This window comes from Taeniopygia guttata, chromosome 2 (genome assembly GCF_048771995.1).
Source record: "Taeniopygia guttata chromosome 2, bTaeGut7.mat, whole genome shotgun sequence".
Lineage (NCBI taxonomy): Eukaryota > Metazoa > Chordata > Aves > Passeriformes > Estrildidae > Taeniopygia > Taeniopygia guttata.
In genome coordinates, this window is record NC_133026.1 from 86286688 (window position 1) to 86305597 (window position 18910).

Sequence of the window (18910 nt, forward strand, 5' to 3'; positions counted from 1 at the left end):
CAAGGGACTTTACTGTAACCTCCTACAGAGTGCTGGAACCTCTTCCAATTTCTTTCCTTCTGCCTAGGCCAGAACTCCTTAACACAGTCAAAGTAAGCTCTGTTCCAGAGAACAACAGGACCTCATTACCAAATAGGAATTGAACTATGGCTCTTTTCCAGGAAAGTTCAAGGAATGAGACCACACATAACAGCAAAGAGACTAAAGAGAAACACATCTATTAGAATTTAATGGTTAAATAAGGATGACATAGGGAACAAACACCAGAAAACTCACTAGCCATTGCTAACTTTATGACCATAACAACCCTCTTATTGTTTATGATGGACAGCCTCCCTTGTGACTGAAGCTTCTTCAGAAGGCACCTTAGGATTCCAACATCCACCCAGCCAAAGATACAATTAAACCCATCTATCAGAGAAGAACAACAAAATTTCAAATATTCAGGTCTTTTGGTACTGACAAGCTTTTTTATTTGAAAGATACAACAGCTTCTCATATTTGCCACAGACCTACAGCTATTTTTACACATTCCAATAAGACAAAAAAAAAAAACCCGTAATGATATTGTTTGACTTTGTTCACTCCCTCTTTCCACATTCACTAAGATTTGTGACATTTGAACTCTAACCACAACGTGGGGATTTTTATGGTCAACATCATATCTTTCACACTACCATTTGTTTCACAAAATCACTTCCATTGTCATGGACTTGAGATTTACAGCTGAAGCTGGGAGAACCATTTCTGAGCACACTATATCAAAGGGAAAGAAAGGAAAAATAATTCATAAAGAGAAGCTGACTACTACTTTAATTATTGAAAGACTGCTACATCACAAAAGCAATGAGGAGATTTCAGAAATTGATAAAGTCACAAGACTCATAATTTAGAAGCACCATCCATTTTAAAATTCACCAAAAGTTGCATTTGACAGTGGGAATTGGAGGTCTTTATAAACACTGACACTTTTACTCTGCATTTCTCAGTCAGGCCAATCATTCCAACATTTTGTTGCTCACTTCCAGGTGATGTCAGGCCACCAGCCAGTTGCCGTCAATTCTTTAGCTTCTGGTGCTAAGGGTGCCACTGTTAATGCCTCACCTGCCTTTTCCTGTGGATGAAGAAGGATATATTTTGAGTAGAATTTTTTTTTTTTGCTCCATTACCTAGTTCAGTATCCAATCAGGTGACAAATCAAAGTACACTTCAAAATCATGACTACATAATCCACATACCCTATACTCTACTGCCACTAGTCATGAATTTCACATGCTTATCACATAATTTATTCATTGACAACAACAGTCTGTGCTATCAGTTAGCCTGGTTATATGGTGAGAATAACATTCAAAGATTATTTTCTGATGCACACAAGGGATTTACATAACCCCATTGATATCACACACCCAGGTAAACAACAGTTTGAAAGCACACACACAAACACACTGCTTATTTATATGCTTAATATAAAAATGGTTTCTGTATCTCATTGGTATCACAAAATATTTCTCTGCATAGCTTTGATGTATTTCATGGGAGGGCTCATTATTACAATAAATTGCAAAATATAGAATTTATAAATATCAAACAAATAAATCAAACTTCAGGTGTGAATGTGTTGTTGCAATACAGCTACAACACAGAAATATGCTCAGTGCTGCACACACAGAGACAGAACCAAGTCTGAATTTGTGGTTACTGAGCCTCAGGATCAAGAAACCTGCCATCATTCTGCCATGATTCAGCTATGCAAAGTGGGGATGAACAGATGACTTGCAAGCATGGTGTGGAGTTTAGTAGGGCAGATGAAGCCAGTTGAATGTGAAAGGCAGCACCTAAGTAATTACAGCTCTACTTTTCACCAGAGGGCACATGAGAAGATCACAACCTGACTGGTGGGGTCAAACTTCTAGGTTGGTCACCTGTCACAGGGCAGGTGACAATAAACCTCAGTTCATACAGCTATTTCAATACCTTTGATGAGATGCTGGCAAGAACAGAGTAAGCTTTGGTTCTGCATGGAAAGCTCTGTACTGTCCCTTGAGAAATCAGACACTTGCATGGAGCCTGCCATATACACATCTTTTCCAGGTGGGCTTTACCTGCTGTCTTTGTAAAGAGCAACCTCTACATTGTGTCTCTGCTATTAAATAGAGCAAACATTGTAAGAGTGATATTTTTTAAAAAACCCTATTCTTTGCAAAGTTAAAAGTATTATTAGATGGTGCAAATATAATTCTATTTGCCAGAGAGAGCAGCTCTCCTTTGAATGTTATGTTGAATTAGATATGATAGGGTATATTCTCTCCCCCTCATGCATTTGCTTAAGTTTTAAAATGAGGAACACTTTTGTAACAGGTAAATGCAAATAAGGTGAAGAAAGGATTGTTGCAGGAAATTCACTTTCGCACAGTTCATCCTCACTGCTAACCCTACCCTTGCAACACGTGAAAGCTTCTCAACAAAATACAGTCATCCTCATCTTGTTTTCTGAAATAATATTGAAGTCAGGTGCAGGAAAATAAAAATTCATTAAAGTTTACTTACATCTTGAATAGGATCAGAAGCTAGTTCAAAGTTCGAGAATTATTACAAAATGGTAATATACAAAGATAAAAAAAATAACATGTACTCTTAAGAAAAAAGCTAAGAATTTCAAGGACTGTGCTGCTCTCAAGGGGTCTATATTTTTACAATAAATTGACAAAACTTGACGCAGTAAGATTATTTGGACACTGATATCTAAATTCAGCTGCTGAGAAGGACTTTTCATGCTCTGGTGGTGAGTGCTGTACAGGCACAATCTACTTCAAAATGGAAAGAAAATGAACAAGGAGATCAAGAAAACTAATTGAAGTTATGCCAAGGCTCCTTATGGAGAGTTCAAAAGGCTGGATAGATCCCTGGAAAAAACAAACCCAAAAAATCTAACACAGATTTTTCATATTCTGGCAACTGCTGCAATAGTTAGTCAGTTAGCATGCCCTTGCTACCCCTTTGGAATGTTTATTACTGTCAACACAAACTTCCTTAGGCTAATCAAGGTCAATGAAGGATGTAAAGGGAATTTATCATAATTAGAGCCTCTTCAAACATGATGCACTCTGTTGAAGTTTAGCATACACAGAGTGGTGCACAGCCCTTAGTTACCTTCGGTGATGTTCATTACACATAGACAAACGATTTGCTGTTCTGCAAACTGAGCAGTGTACTGCTGCAGTTACTCTGCCAGCAGCAACACTAAGAGCCACTTCAAAGCCAACCTTCTGTTTTGCTGGGCATGAAGCAGTTTTGAAAATACTACTGCATGCTAAACATCAAGAAAAAGGGCAGGATCTTCTTTGGTGGCACATAGGGATGCCCAATATCTCTCAGGAAGTTTGAAGGGTCTTTGACCTTCCAATAAAATGTGGTCTACTTAATTTGAAAACTTCATGGCCCTGCTTCATTTTCCTTTCATAAACCTGAAATCCTCAACTCTTGCTGTTAAAACTTTTTTGTAAGTCTGTTCACAGGACACGAGTAATGAAGCTTTGTAATTCTGATGGTAGTGGCTGACTTGTTGCAGGACAAAGCTTTCTGTTCTAAAACAGGGCAAAGCTAAGTCTAGGTATTAATAGTGCAGGAAAAAAATGTTGCTAGGAATTTTAAGGGTTTGTATCATCTTACCAGAAAAATAGATCTCCAGACAAAATCTTTATGTATTCCTTACACCAACTTATGGGCAATTTAGTGCATTGAGCTCTAAAGGAACCACTTATTTTAAGGAGACAAAAACATTACTATGAATTTACTGCAAATAAAGCTGACTTAAAACTTTGGGAGAACCTGCATTCTGCCAGCTACCTACCAAGCTGGAAACCAGGTTCCTGCAGTGCCCATAACCTTGAGCACCCTGATGGCCTAGGAAGCCAGCTGCCTAGGGAATGGCTTTAAATAAAAGAATCTTTCTTTCTTGTTGTTGACTGGTTCATTGGGTTTCTCCTCACACATATTTAAGAATTTGATCCAATTTGGTACCAAAATAATTCCTTGTTCTAACCTTTCCCACCCCACAAGCTAGGACGAATATTTTCCTCCCTATGAAAATTGCATTGGTGAGAAATTCCTTTTTCTAGCCAGCACCATCTGGATGTAAAGCTTAAAATGTCAAGAGGGCATAAAGGGAACTGCAGCAGGCCAGCTTCCTACATAGTGAAGGATAATGTTAATTTACATACCCATTAAAATTCATCATGCTTCAAAAAGATAGAAGAAAATTGAAGGAGATAATATACAAATGCAGCAAAAAGTAACAAAAAGCAGAGATAGCTGAAAAGCAGGAGAGAGAGAAAAAAAACTGCAGACATTGAACAATCTAAGAAAGGAGACTACTAACAACTCAGAACATAATATGAAACTTAAGAGAAAAAATCATTTCATAGGAAAAATCATTAAATATACCTAGAACAGCAGATCTCAAGCTTGTTTGAATTGGGGCTTCATCTAACAGCAGGACCTATTTGCAGAGCCCAATCCCATGTCAATTACTTAGAAGAAGGAAGATGCTGAATGTGCAAGACTCTCAGTGGACCATCACTGCCCCCGATGCTCTAGAAGATCTTTCCCAGTTTGACTTTATATGTTGAGACAACAAAGCATGGCAAGTGCAGAAGAAGCATTTTTAGAGGAAAGGTGCCCTGAAGCTACTTTAACTGGCCCAAGCAAGATTGCCTCAGTTCAGAGGATACCATGAGGCAGTCACATTCATTTTCGTTGTTACCACAGAGAGATAAGAGGCCCAGGGTGTCCAACCCCTCACGCAAACAGCCTTATATCATGACAGTCCCAAATTCACAAAGGCAATTTATGTAGGTTTCTCAACATCCTTCTGTGGTGTTTACACCAAGTTCCTTCACAGGACTCCAGAAACAGGGGAAACAGTTTTGTGGTTGTTCTCCATACCACTGTATTTCTCTGTGTTATAGAATGAAAAGGGATCACTTTATGGGATGTCAGAACCATAATAAAGCCTCTGGGTCTCATTAGCATAATTTTTACCCTTTTAACCTTCTCACGGGAATCAGCCCAGAACATGAAATTTACACCGTACGAAAATTGTACAATATTCAACAAGAACAAGAAAGGGTAAATTAATTTAATCTCTAAAATTTTATGCAAACTTCACACATCTAGCCAAATAATCACCAGAACTCTGAAGAAGAATATGTAAACTAGTTGGAAGGACTCTAATTATATATGCATTCCACCATAAATGTCCAAAAGCCAAGCACACCCAAGTATAAAAGCCATCTTTTAAAGATTTAGAAATCCTTATTGCAGAGGGACAAAGAAAAAAAAAAACAGCAGAATGTGCTAATATCAATATTTCACACACTGAACCATAGGATACAGCAGCAATATTCCACCTGCTCTTTTCACCAATATCAACAACATATTTGTCGGAACTCATTCCCATGCGGGCCACCAATTGTTGGCATTGGTGCTTGGCACCAATAGACAGTGGATGGGAACTGACTGTCACTCTTAGGTTTATTGTCTTACTGTAAGACTTCCATACCTTCTCTCTGCGAGTTCTCATGGGCAGCTTCTCGCAGCACTGACTCCTTTTCTTTCTCTTTGGCACAGCTGGCCGACTCCTACCTATCCCTATCACCTGACCCTTTCTGTCTCTAGCAGCACACACTAACCCTTACTGTCCCTAGTAAAACTGCCTGACTTTTGCTCCTCACAGCAGCACAGCAAACTGACTCCAACTCTCCTCTCAACCAGCTAACCCACTCTTTTATGACACCCATCCTTATTGGACATAGCTGTGACCTATTAAGGGCAGACCTGTTCCTGTTCTTTGGAAATTAGTACAGCTGCAACTCCTCAGGGGTGAGATTGCCTGCAGCACTATCTCTATTCTTCTACAGTCCATCCTGCCACACATATTCATTTTAAATAAGGAAAGTTTTTGCTGCATCTTGAAGATATTAAGATGCAGGATAGTGTAACTGAGAGTGGTTTCCCAGCTTCACAATAGGTATTTTCAATGTTACCGTGCAACCCAAGATACTTCTTTTGGACACCTATTGTAAATTCAATACTTTTTTCTATTTTGAAAGTATCATACATAGCAAACCCACCAGAAACACCTTCTGATGACAAAGTAAAGTTAAAAGAAACTGCGGAACATGTGGTAGGATTATCCTCAGGTAGACATACTGGAAAAGCAGCTGGCACAAGAATAAGGTTGATCGGATCTTTAGCAATCATTTGTTCATCAAGATACACATCTTCAGCTCCATGAACTGTGAGATGTACATCATCTCCTCCATGAACTGTGGCCTCATAGCATTATCAAAAGCAGCCATGATGACACAGCTGCTCTGATGTTTCTTCTCAGGAAGGGATCATATTTTACAACAGGCCTGAAAACATTAGTATGAAGAAATGTGGGATTATGTTTGAGAACAGTTGAAGCTTCAGACCTTCTCTTTGCCATTTTCTTTCTCAAATCTCCCTTCCTGTTTGCCCCGCTCTCCTTCTTAGCTTGCCTAACTTCCCTTTGCTAGATACAAATTCAGTATTTCAGTTTTGTTATTAGTTTCAAATTCATGTTTTATTCTCATAGTCAATATTAATGCTTTTCAACATAAGAAAATTACCATTGGTCTGTGTACCACACAGCTTGTGAAAATAGCAAGCTCATAATCTCTAAGGTTTTGTTCTGTGCCGTGACCTTTGCTATGAAAATGAAAAAAAACAAAAAAAAAAAACCCAAACCCCATTCTATGAAATTGCTTCTCCTGGCAAAGATTTGTCACACAGTGGTTTTCATTCAGTGCTATGACCCAGCACTTTGCAAAATCATGGGATCGATGGGCTCCAAGCTGATAGAAAAGCAGAAATACACGGTCACTGATAGCACAGGCCTGAACCAGCCCAAGGAGGTGCCTGCATTTCTCAGCAAGATGCCTGGTGCCAGCTGGGAACACTGGATAGCAAAAGGGACAGTTGCTGCAGAGATTACAGATGTCACCACTTTTCATCTTTACACATTAGAGAATTTTCAAGGTAAAATTGATTCCAAATTCAACCCTCAGGTCAGCAAAACAAATCCTTTAAAGCAAAGATTCTTCCCGAGGATCATCAAAGAAGTTTAAGAGCAGCAGATTCATTTGCTCATTACAGCTTTCAGAGTAACTCCTTTTCAGAGTAAAGTGAATACTAACTTTATTTAACAAAGAGCTTAAGCAGAAAAGGCTACAACTTGAAGCATCAGCATTTAAGGATGAAGCCAGAGTGAGAACTTAAAACATGTCAGCTCTCACTTCTGTCTCTAGATACCAAATCAGCAAGATTCAGACCAAACCTATACAAGCTACCTCTTAATTTGACACCTTGTATGACTTCAGTCTCATATTCCTAAAAAAGTAATATCCTCATGTCCTCATTCTGTCACTCTTGATTTCACTAGTACACAGAATTTTGTCAGCTGGACTCCTGACGTGCACTCAAAACAGGCAAATGGTTTAAAAAAAGGCAAAAATATACGTCTGTCTCTTCTGCTCCCCCCTCTATTATTAAACAAGTGCCCAACAAGCAAACTCCTAGGGATTTTATTTTTTCATCTTTCTAGGAGTCATTATCTCTTCAGAATCAATTACAACAGCAGAAAGAAGATGCTCGGTTTCACAGAAACACACACTTAAAGACTGTGAAGCTGCATTGATTCAATTCTTATCTGGGAAGATGTTGCTGCAATTAAGATCAGCAACACAAACCACTCCAGAGTCCTTCACTCCCAAACACTATAGTCAGGAGTTTTACTGTGTGGGGTGACCTGTGATCCAGCAGATATATGACAAAGTCTGTAGTGTTTTAGGGGTAGACAAAGCACTGCCCCTCTTAGCACCCTAAGCCAGCTGTAGAGCTGACTCACTGGACTTCCAGAACATAATTCAATAGTCTCAAAAGCATGTAGCAATTTATAAAAACAGATAGCGAGCCAAGCCTACAGCACTTTCTGTATATATGAGTTGAACCTGGTGATGTTAAAAAAAAAGTTAAAAGCAGTTTCCATTTATTTTCTATGTCAACAGGAAGATTTTAGCCAGCCAGTGTATTATTATAATCTAAAGTTCTTTCACAAACGATGCTTAATAAAACAAGATTCAATGATTTTTTCAAAAGTGTGTTTTAAAAGGTTTAGTCCTTGAATTAAGGAAAGCAAGTGAATTCCAGGATATTCAACACTTGACCTACAAAACAAATAGATTTATTTTTTCAGTAGTTGAAATGCAAGAGAGTGTGCATAAAAATCAGTTTCAGGATGACCCAAAAGAAGTATTTTTCACTTTCAACTGGCCTAAAAATTCAAAATATTGTGGTTTTGGTTGAAGTATGACATTTTATTTCCTTCAAGATTGTTTTTTTCTGTGATTTTAATTATGTTTACTAGAGCTTCCAATAAAAAAATATCACTTAGAAGACTCACAGAATCATGGAGTGGTTTGTGTTGAAAGGCCATAGTTCAAGAAATGTTGGGACAACACTTGCAGGCACATGGTGTAACTCGTGGGGATAGCCCTGTGAAAGGGCAGGAGTTGGGCTCAGTGATCCTTGCGAGTCCCTTCCAACTCAGGATATTCTGTGAACCTCTAGAGATCATCTTGGCCAACCCCCCTTGAATATCTCCAGGGACAGAGACTCCACCACCTCATTTCCTTGCTATTCTTGTCATTTTTCCTGGAGATGAGACTGTTTGCAAGTCTCACCAAAATCTGCAGGTGGTTTTGCTGACTTGAAAATGCATCTTTTGGCAACAAAGCTCCATACCAATTTGTTTGATTTTGCTGGTCAGCTTGTGCTACCAAGTCATAAATGCCCAGTGACAAACTGCCAACCAAACTCAGTGGAAGCAACACACACAGAGGTAACATCAGCAGTGTGCTGGTTTATATCAGCTATGGACTTACTCTGATGACATATAGCCAGTACCAAGAAGGCAGCAGGATTTTTTTTTTCTCCCTCAGACTTAATTCAAATTGCTTAGTGCAACAAGGAGGAAAGGGAACAGTAGTAAGGGGAGTTCCCCAGTATTTTTTTTTGGCCAGACATGATGTAAATCTGAATTCAATGCTGTATTCTGAAGGGAGACAATGATGAAAAGGAAAATGCATATGACACAGTCTCAAAATTTGTGTGCAGTTCAGGAATAGCTAGAGCATGTTATTAACTGCCTTGCACTTCCTCTAAAAAGATTTCTTTCCCCTTCTCATTAAACAATAAATAGTAAATAAAAAGAATACAAACCCTAACAATCTTCTGCTCCTAGCAGAAAACAAATAATGCCAGGACTGAGATTTCATACCACAGAGAGAAAGTTTTCTTTCCTTTTCTTGTCATGGTTTTGTAGTTCATGTGGGAATGGTAAGATAAGTGACTTATATATCAAGGGTGAGAAGCCCTGATACACAAAGGAAATTAAAAAAGTATCTGGAAGCATTAGGACAGATGATGGTAATGCAATGTAAAATATGGGTGAGACAAGTAACTGTGAGAAGCAGCAGGAGGTAGAACATAGACAACAGAGGAACTCTGCAAGGAGGAGAAAGAATGCAAAGAAAGAAATGGAAAAGTATGGGTAAAGATCCTGAGTGCTAGAAGAGCCTGATGAACATAAGATAATTCAGTGGGGCAGGATTGTTCTTCGGTGTGTTAAACCCTTGATCTAAGATCAGAGCCAGTGTCCTTTGGGACACAAAAGCACTAAAGTCACTAACAACAGAAACATCCACACCTTTCAAAATGCTGCACAGTCCCTTCTGAATTTTTGCCAAAATATCACAAGCTAGAAAGGGTGTGTCTCAGAGGCTCTGAGAAAAAAAGGTGGCACAGCTGTGAGCTGATGACTCCATACAGGGTATTGTCTTCTATCAGTCACTATCAAACATCCTTCAGTTCTGGATACTGGGGCAGCTCTCATTCACAATGAAGTACAAATGATATTTGTCTTATCTGACCTTAAAAAGTCCACATGTGTTTTACAGTACCAGCCCTTTAATATTGTTTCCTTGGCAAATTTTCACTTTTGATCCAAGTTCTCACTGCTCTTTCAACCACCTGCTTTTAAACCAGTTGATACAAATATAACTAGTGCTAGGGTTTCCACGATTTCTTCTAGAATTCACTGTGGCTCACAGCCATTTCTCAATCCTCAAAGAGTTACTTCTGTCCAATTAAGGTGGTGTGTGTGGACAAAGATGAAATCTATTTGTCGCATCTCTCTCTCTGAAATATTCATTGCTCCCAGGATTTAACCCATACACCCCATTTACAAGATGAAACACCTTCTCCCATTTTTTAAAATAAATATAATAAAAATAGATTTCTGGGATTTATATAGAGATATTTGGTAGGATTTTCAGGTCTGTCAAAGATAAATTGAATATGTGGTTCTCCTACACAGAGAGAATATATCTGAATAAACAGTGTATTAGGATGATTTCACTTCCTATGTCTGATTCATTCTCAGATAAACATGTATACATTTGCAGTGGTGTCAGTCAGATTGTAGAATACATTAAAAAACAGAAACAAATGTGTTCTTAGTCAGTTTCTTTAATATTCAGGATAGAAAACTGACTAATAACACTGATATAGTAAAACAAACAAAAAACCCACCTCTTCAGGTATAGGAAAGGGAGTAGTATATTTTCTTTGTTTCAATTTTCTTTATGTCTGGTTTTAGTTTTACCTTGTAAAGTTTTAACACAGGAAACATATCAAACCAGCTATAAAGCCTTTATCAATTGAATCTCACACAGCGCTGCAAAGCCCTTTCCGATAGATCTTAATTATGCCAGCACTAGAAGCACCAGGTTCAGAAGAGCAGTTGGATTACCAGTAGTTTTGAACATACATTTGTCCACCAGGCCACTTGTCTGCACACATGGACACTGTCATAACACTCCCAATCTGTTCAGACAGACAGCTGATGGGTGCACAGAATCAGGCTTTACATACACCTATCTCCATCAGATGAAATAACAGAGGTGGTTATCTGTATAACTCTGAAGGAGAACTTCATGACATTCTGTGTACTTTCTCACTTGCTGGCCCATGGAAATGCAGCCTTTTGTTTCAACCCTGGTAGCGCAGGGGAGGGCTCAGTCTCACAAGGAAACATACTGCCCATCACACTGGATCTACTGTGAGGTCAATGACAGCTCACTGCTCATAGTTTGAGAGGAAAAAAAAAAAGTTGCAGTTGAGAAGACTGTTCCTGTTCCAGAAGAAAAGGGAGCAAAAGCAACTGAATTGCACCAGAGCCAAAAATGGTGGGAGATGTTTTGCTTTTTAAAAAAAAAATCTAAAATCTTTGAAAAGTATGCATGGTTTTCCATATACATTTAATGATATAAGCATGCAACATTCAACTTATACTGGAATCTTGTCTACTTCATCTAAAAGATAACTCATGCAATTAATGTAGTAACTAACTATTTATTTTTTTTTCAGTGAAAGACATCTCTCTTGAGCCTTTTTAAATTTTTCAATTGCAAGAGATATATTTATGCCTTAGATCTGTAAGAAAGACAAGTGTGGAAGTGAGAGTGATTGTAAAAACAATCACTTACTATTCAGGAGCAAAAGGCAATTTTTTTTGCGGGATGACATAGTAATACTTTTTATGTTTATCAATGATTGCTTCAAAGAGCAAAGAAATCCTCTGTTCCCCATATCCACCTGGTTAGATCCATAGCATGAATAACTGGATTAAATTGAAAATTTAGATTTGACAACAAAGTTTTGGATGAGTAAAGATAGCAAAGCACTAGACAGCTCTTTAGACTGTGAGACTACCTTCAGATTTCCTGGACAGAAATGCATCTGTTTTCACAGAATATCCTGAGTTGGAAGGGACCCGAAAAGGTTGAGGAGTCCAATTCCTGGCCCTTCAATGGACTGACCCCAAGAGTCATACAATGTGCCTGAGAGCAGTGTCCAAACACTTCTTGAACACAGACTGGTGCTGTGACCACTCCCCTCTGGAGCCTGTTCCAGTGCCCAGCCACCCTCTGGTTGAAGAACACTTTACTAATATCCAACCTAAACCTCCCCTGAGGTCATTCAGGTCATTCCCTCAGGTTCTGTCACTGACCACCACAGAGAATATAGCAAAGAAGAGTAGGCAACAACAACAGCATGAAAGCTGGTGCTCTGGGCAGGTTTCATCTGCATTGGTGAAATATCTACAGTCCACAATAATTGAGCAAAATGTGTTGGCAGGAAAATTGAGAGGTAGCTGGAAAAACTTGAACACATACTAGCCCAAAACTTAGTGTTTCAGAAGCCAAGTGAGCTTTGAGCAACTAACTCACCAGCCATTACTCATCTGTCTCGTCCTTACAGTCCGCTAAGAAGACTGAGACAAACAGAACTGAATAGGACATTAGATCTCCAACTCTAGATCTGCTCATCCAGCATTAAGACAAAGCCCAAACATCTTCCTGCACCTTCCATATAATAATAATGAATGCTTACAACTGCATCAAAAGCTAGAGCTCCAAAATTTATTTGAATTTCAATTGCACACAAAACTTATCCAGGTATTCACTGATTGACTTTCTATTCCTTTTGTGTGGGAATCCAGGGCTTCCCTCTGATTGCCCTGGAAGGCCTGGGACCCTGGCAGGGGGTCAGGAACCCCCCCTGTACAGAGCCCCGAGAGACACTGTCTGTGATCTCTGTCCATGGAGAGGAGTTTTCAATCTTACAGGATGAATTACAAGCTCTGAGTGCTTGATATGAGTAATGATTAAGTGTGGCACGGGTGCAAAAGTAAAATTTTAAGTTTCTAGATTAGGGGTTCAGAGGGGACAAGATGGAGGAAACTGGGTGTGTCTTGTCCTTTTTCTCCTTCTTCATGCCCTCTATGTTTCACTGTAGTGTTGGCATTTTTCTATTGGTTTAGGCTGGGGACACACTGTTCAACGTAGATGATAGATATTGGCACATTATTGTAAATATAGCACACGTAGTTTCTGGTATATAATGTTTGTAACATCCCACTGGGGGCAGAGCCCCGCACACTGCCCTGCAGGACAGACCTGCGGCAGGGCAGCAGAACATGTTAGAGATAAGCAAGAATAAACAACCTTGAAAACAGCACAGATGAATTATGGCTTCTTCTTTGGCAACGGGGCTGACAGGCAGAGACTTTCTACAATCTCGGAATCATCAATACCACAGATTCCGACACTTTTGCAATTGGAAAGATTAAGTGTATTCCATCTGCCTGCTGTAACACTGACTCACAAAACCAGTGGCAATCAAACACAGACCACTACATGTGATAGAATCCCAAATGGAATAAACTTCAGTCCTTACTGCACATGCCAAAGATACAACTGATTTGTTACAGGTACCTTATACTGAGCATGCAACAACAGAGAAATCATTCAGATGTCAAATGGATGTTTTTTTCATATTCTGTAATTTCTCATATTGTAAAAGATTTTGTTATGCCTCAAAGAAGTAGGACTGTCTTGGATTAAAGCAACAGAGAAAAACAGCAGCATCTTGCAGAGGCTGTTTGCCAAGAAATGGCCTAAATACCCCAAAAAATTAAAACAAATAAAACACACAATGCAACAACTCCCCCTACTCCAAAATACCCAACAAAAACCCCAAGAGACACGGGTTCTCTACCCGCAAGACTTTGAGAAAATATTTGATGTTTGGCTTTCTCTTCTCACATATGTGAAATATGAGGAATTATCTAACTATATCAAAGGAATGACCATGAGATTTAGCCATAGAATGAAAAACACACTAGATGTGTTGTAGATCATATTCAGAAAACTAGAATTATAATACTAATAAAATAACAAAGCATTTAGCATCACAATAATTTTTGCTTCAGTTTAAAACAATAATAAAAATCACACTGCAGAATATTCTCTTTCAAAACAATTCCCATCACAAGGTCACTTGCAAATTTCAAAGCAAGATCTCAACCTTTCCTACATTCAATACAGGTTCAGAGAAAGCCATACAGAAGAGAAAGAATCAGTATTTTCTTTTCTCCTATGGAGTTCAAGTTACAGGATTTTGAAATATAGCTGGAGGAGACACTAGATGATTTCTGGTGCAAGTTTCCCAGAATAGTACTTTAAACGAGACCTTGGGCAACACCTCTTCTTTCAAGGGAAACAACAGAATTACTCAGATGCCTACACATGTGCTCCACCACTGTAAGGAAAACTGTACTTTTGTTCAGAAACATCTTTTGGTTTTTATACTTTGAAAAATAGTAAAACAACAGTACCAATGGGAGAACACAAGAAAGTGCTGCCATCTTCAGTAAAATTTCCCTGCAGCAGCCAGGCATACCTGCTTTGCGCACAGAAGTTTAGAAGCTTAGCCAGCACAATAGGGTAGACTTGTAGTCTGAGAAACCCATCCACCCACTTTTAGTCATCACATACCTGCAGCTAAATAGTTGCCAGCATGAGAGTGGACCAGATAGAGCTTTTGAGCCAGAAACTCACATGATGTGATGGTTTGACAATGAGAAAACTTGGAGAAAACTCTGCCATTACACCTTCATTCCTAGCAAAAGCAGGAGAACAATAGTATCATAATAAAGGAGTCACTGATAGGAACCTGGGGATAAATTTCAATGGGCTAGAACTGACTGGGATTGTTCCTTCACATATGATTATAAAATTTTAGTATAAACTATCATGAGAAAATTATGAGAACTTGCAGGTCTGTTAAGAAATTTCAGTCTTGCTTAGGGGGTTGTTTTGTCCATACAAAACAATCATCATTATCTCTATTTACTGATCATGAGGAAATGCAGTGCCTGAAGAGCAGCTGTCTCTCAATTTGCAGTTTTCATGCTCTTTCTGTGAAGGAGCCTATTGTTCAAACAAATTTACATTTGAAAACACACAGCATATGGTAAGAATGACACTTAACAGAACTCTTGCTTTCCTTGTGACCATGCAAGCCCGGCTGGTTATCATCATTCCCGCCTTCAGCCCAACAAATCACAAAACCACAGGCCAGTTTTGAGACAACATGAAAGGAAATTGAACCTCTGGCAGTGAGGAGAGAAGAGACCTATGGGAGTAAGACTATAAGCCTGTCCCTTTCTGACAGAGCTAGGGTCTTTCAGAGTGGCAGAGTGGGAGCAAAAGAGATGGAAACAGCAAATTGCTGGGTGCCCCAGGAGCCTGAGTCAGGATTGGCAATTCTGTCTGACCCTAGAAGGGAGGGGACCTGCAATCATTACAGGAGGGAACCAAAAGAGACCTCCAGGAATACCTAAATACCACCAGGTGAGACCCCCAGCCCAGTCAGGACTGTGAGCCTCATATCTGGACCCCCTATGCTGACATGCTGGAGTAATTTCCTGGACTGATTCTCCCTCCCACAGGACACAGAACTCATGTCCATCACGTCTCTCACTGACATCAGTTACAGAATAACTGGTTCCAAGAAAATTGAATGAGCCTGCCTGTGATATAAATGACACTCCTACTATAGCTGAGCCTGTCAACAGCAGGTCTTAGCTCTGCAGACTGATCTAGACTGAACAGCTTTTTCAACCTCTGAACAGCTATCTAAACTGAATTTCCATGTTGCTTTTTTTCCTCCAAGATAAAACAGGAAAATATGATTCTCGCAAAAGTAAATTAGAGCAGCCACTGGGGAAGCAAAACTTGTATACTGAGTGATTGCTTTGGCTCTGAGCAAATTTAATCTTTTCCTATCTCATTCTTTCCACTTTTTTTTTCTGGCATTAGGCAAAAGCTTCATATCTGACCATGATATTTCAATGAGCTTTGATCTAAGTTATGTTTTGAGAAAATAGGATTAAAATACCTGTTATGTAAAGGAGCATGGTGCATGCATATTCATGCCTGCAAACTATCTAGAGAATTCATTTGATTAAATACCCACCAATTTTGACATAAAAAAGAGTACTACCATTAAATCTCTATCAAGAAAGGATAAATCAATACAAAACTCTGTAAGAGAATCTAAGTAACCAAGATTTACTCTCTTCTAGTAATGTAATACTTTGTTTTCCCTCTTCAAATGACAGATTTTTCTTTGAGACTAAGAACCCTAGTTTAATTTTATGTTTAAATGGTCATTAATTCCAGCTTTTTTCATTCATGTGAGAGAAGTTATCCCAGTGAAAGGGACCCCCAAGAAATTGAGACAGAAACCATAGGTATACAGACACATTTTTAAAGATGACTAGTGCTGATTTTTTCTAAAGGTCTTTCTTTGTTCTGTTTCCCTTCCTACACAAGACATTGATTTTTATCTGGTTTTACATTACCACATCCTAAAATGAATGTTGTGAAATGCTGTGAAACCCCTGAATACCTGGTTATTCCTAAGGCTATCCAGATTTTCAAGCAACACAGAGAGGATACTCAGGGAAGGATGTATTACCAGCAATATGTGTTACTTAAAAGCTGCTGGCAAGTTGGTGATATCTTCTTACTCACTATCACTTAACAGGAAAAGTCTAAAGATATACATTAAACCTTCATGCTTGTTGATTTTTAAGTATTCAGCCATGAGCCTCTACTCCACTGCAGCTAATACATCCTGCAACTCCTAAATAAAAACACTGTGAACTTCCATCTCCTTCTGGAAACACACTCTCCAGAGCTTACTGCTTCTCATGCTGTGAGAATGGCAAACTCTTCCAAGGGTCAGCATCCAAACTTTCTAGTTTGGCAGATCACATTGCTCTGTTCCCGTCACAAAACCCACAATATAGACACTGTTAGTCTGTACCTGTGCAGTAGGAAAGACTTTCTCCTGAAGGGCCTTTTATGAGCTGAAAATTACACTTTTGGTAAAACTGTACCTTTGAAAACACTGGTAGCCAGGAATAAACCATGAAGAGTAAACCAGTAGTAAACCAGGAATAAACTAATAGTTCTGACAGAGGATGAATAGCCCAAGAGCAATGGGCTGACCCTAACTACTGCAAGACCATTCTTTGCCAAATGACATCCATGTTATTTTACAGGGGTGTAACTGTTGGCTAGTGCTTTCTTCTTGCACTTCACTACCATTATAATAATTTTAAAATATGGTTGCTTCTGTATTTTAAGACTGAGGAAACTAGTTCTGCTAAGAGACTTGGCCACGACTCTGCTGCTTGGAAGGAAAACGCTATGTGCCTCAGAGATAGAAAGACAATCTGAGTCCATAATTAAACTTTTCTAACCCTGCATTGTGACAGGTAATAGATACACATACGGATACCTATGCTCAGCTCATTTCCTTTAGACTTTCACCAAATGCAAGAAACCTGACTGCAGGATTTGCAGTAATGATGATTGTATTTGTCCCTGGTGGGAAAAGGGGGAAAGGTGTGGGAAAATTAACACTCATTTTTCAAAGCTCTTTCTAGGGGCTTTCAAACCCAATACACTATTCAACAAGTACAAGAAAACCTTCTCTTCATTCCAGGAAGTGCAGATAGGGGAATCTTGGGGGATTACTGCAGATAGTGGAATCTGTCAGGCAAAAAAGCAAGAATATTTTATTAAAAAATGGTGTTTGAGTAACAAACATAGAAGAAGTTTATGAGGTATATTGTCATGAAAAAAAAATCAAGATTATATTTTCATTCCATACATTCCCCACCTGCTGTAAATACAGGATAACTAATGGGATTTGGGAGGCAATTGTATTCTATTGTAGCAGAATAAGATGTTTTAAGTCCAGTACTCACTCCTTTATCTGCCCCAATGCACATCCTGCAATCTGATTCTATCTGTGCTCTTTCAATTGAATCATAAGTAGTATTTCCACATCCTCAACAATGCTTTTGTTTCTTAAGCAGACAGTTCCAAGCATTTGATAAAACAAAGAAATCAATCCCTTGCTACTTTTTAATTTATGCACACCAACGTCTATAAAATGAGTTCTGGAAACTACCACACCAACACCCAGACTATCCTGGGTCCTTGACTCATTGACCGTATTGCTGCAATGCTGACAGCCACCCTCACATCTGCTTGCAAAGCAAACAATCACACTGTAATTGGCATTCCCAGGGGAAAGGTCTGTCCCCGCCCCTCACACCACCCATGCAGGGTAATGAAGCAGAGGATTTGCAGGAAAAGACTCTAGGGGCAACCCATTTGCAGTGAAGGGTTTCACATTTTTGTGAAGCATCTTTGTCACTGTTTCCAAGTTCTTCAGAAACAGCCAGGAGCCATGCAGTGCTTGACAGTTACATACCAACAGTCCTGAGGATTTTTCCCATCCACTGTTTTGGGAGAAACATGCCTTCCTCATGCTGTAAGGAGTAAGGAGGAAACATAAGGATCTAAAAATGTTATGTACCAAACAGACATATCACCTTACTGCAGGGCAGACACATTCAAACAAGCAAAGAGAGTTGCAAACATTGGCTTACCATAATTTTTCCTTCATTTGGCTAGAATAAAGTCGTTCTGCTAATTGATACTCCTACCACAGTGTCAAACAAACAAATCGGATCAAACACAGTTTGCCAGTATTTTGTCACATTCTGGGTTTCCTGGCAATAGTTACTGTCTGTATATCCTGGGGCACCAACAGATGTAAGGGCTGATAAAAAGCTGCTTTCCCAGTTTCACATCCAAGAAAAATGCAGGCTTTATTCTGAAATGTATGCACACGCAGCAGATTAAAAAAAGACCACAATTAACCCTCTGCCCCTGGCCCACGCTGGGTTTCAAATTCTGAACAGGTTTTAAGCTTCTCCAGCCCACTCCCCATCTTTCACAGGCTACATGATCCTAGAAGAGGGGCTAAAAGTGTCATTTTTTTCTGGAAAGGAGGCCAGAAGAATCCAATCGTTATCTCTTCATGAAAGTAACAT

The 18910-nt window shown here is 39.1% G+C and overlaps 1 long non-coding RNA gene across 1 annotated transcript; it reads right to left on the minus strand.

Moving 5' to 3' along the window:
* Positions 1–450: 450 nt before the first annotated feature.
* On the minus strand, positions 451–18353 carry LOC140682375 (uncharacterized). The gene is made up of 2 exons (XR_012054023.1): positions 18286–18353; positions 451–1114 (listed from the first exon to the last, which is right to left on the minus strand). It is a non-coding gene; the product is annotated as an uncharacterized lncRNA (long non-coding RNA).
* Between the last annotated feature and the right edge of the window lie 557 nt (positions 18354–18910).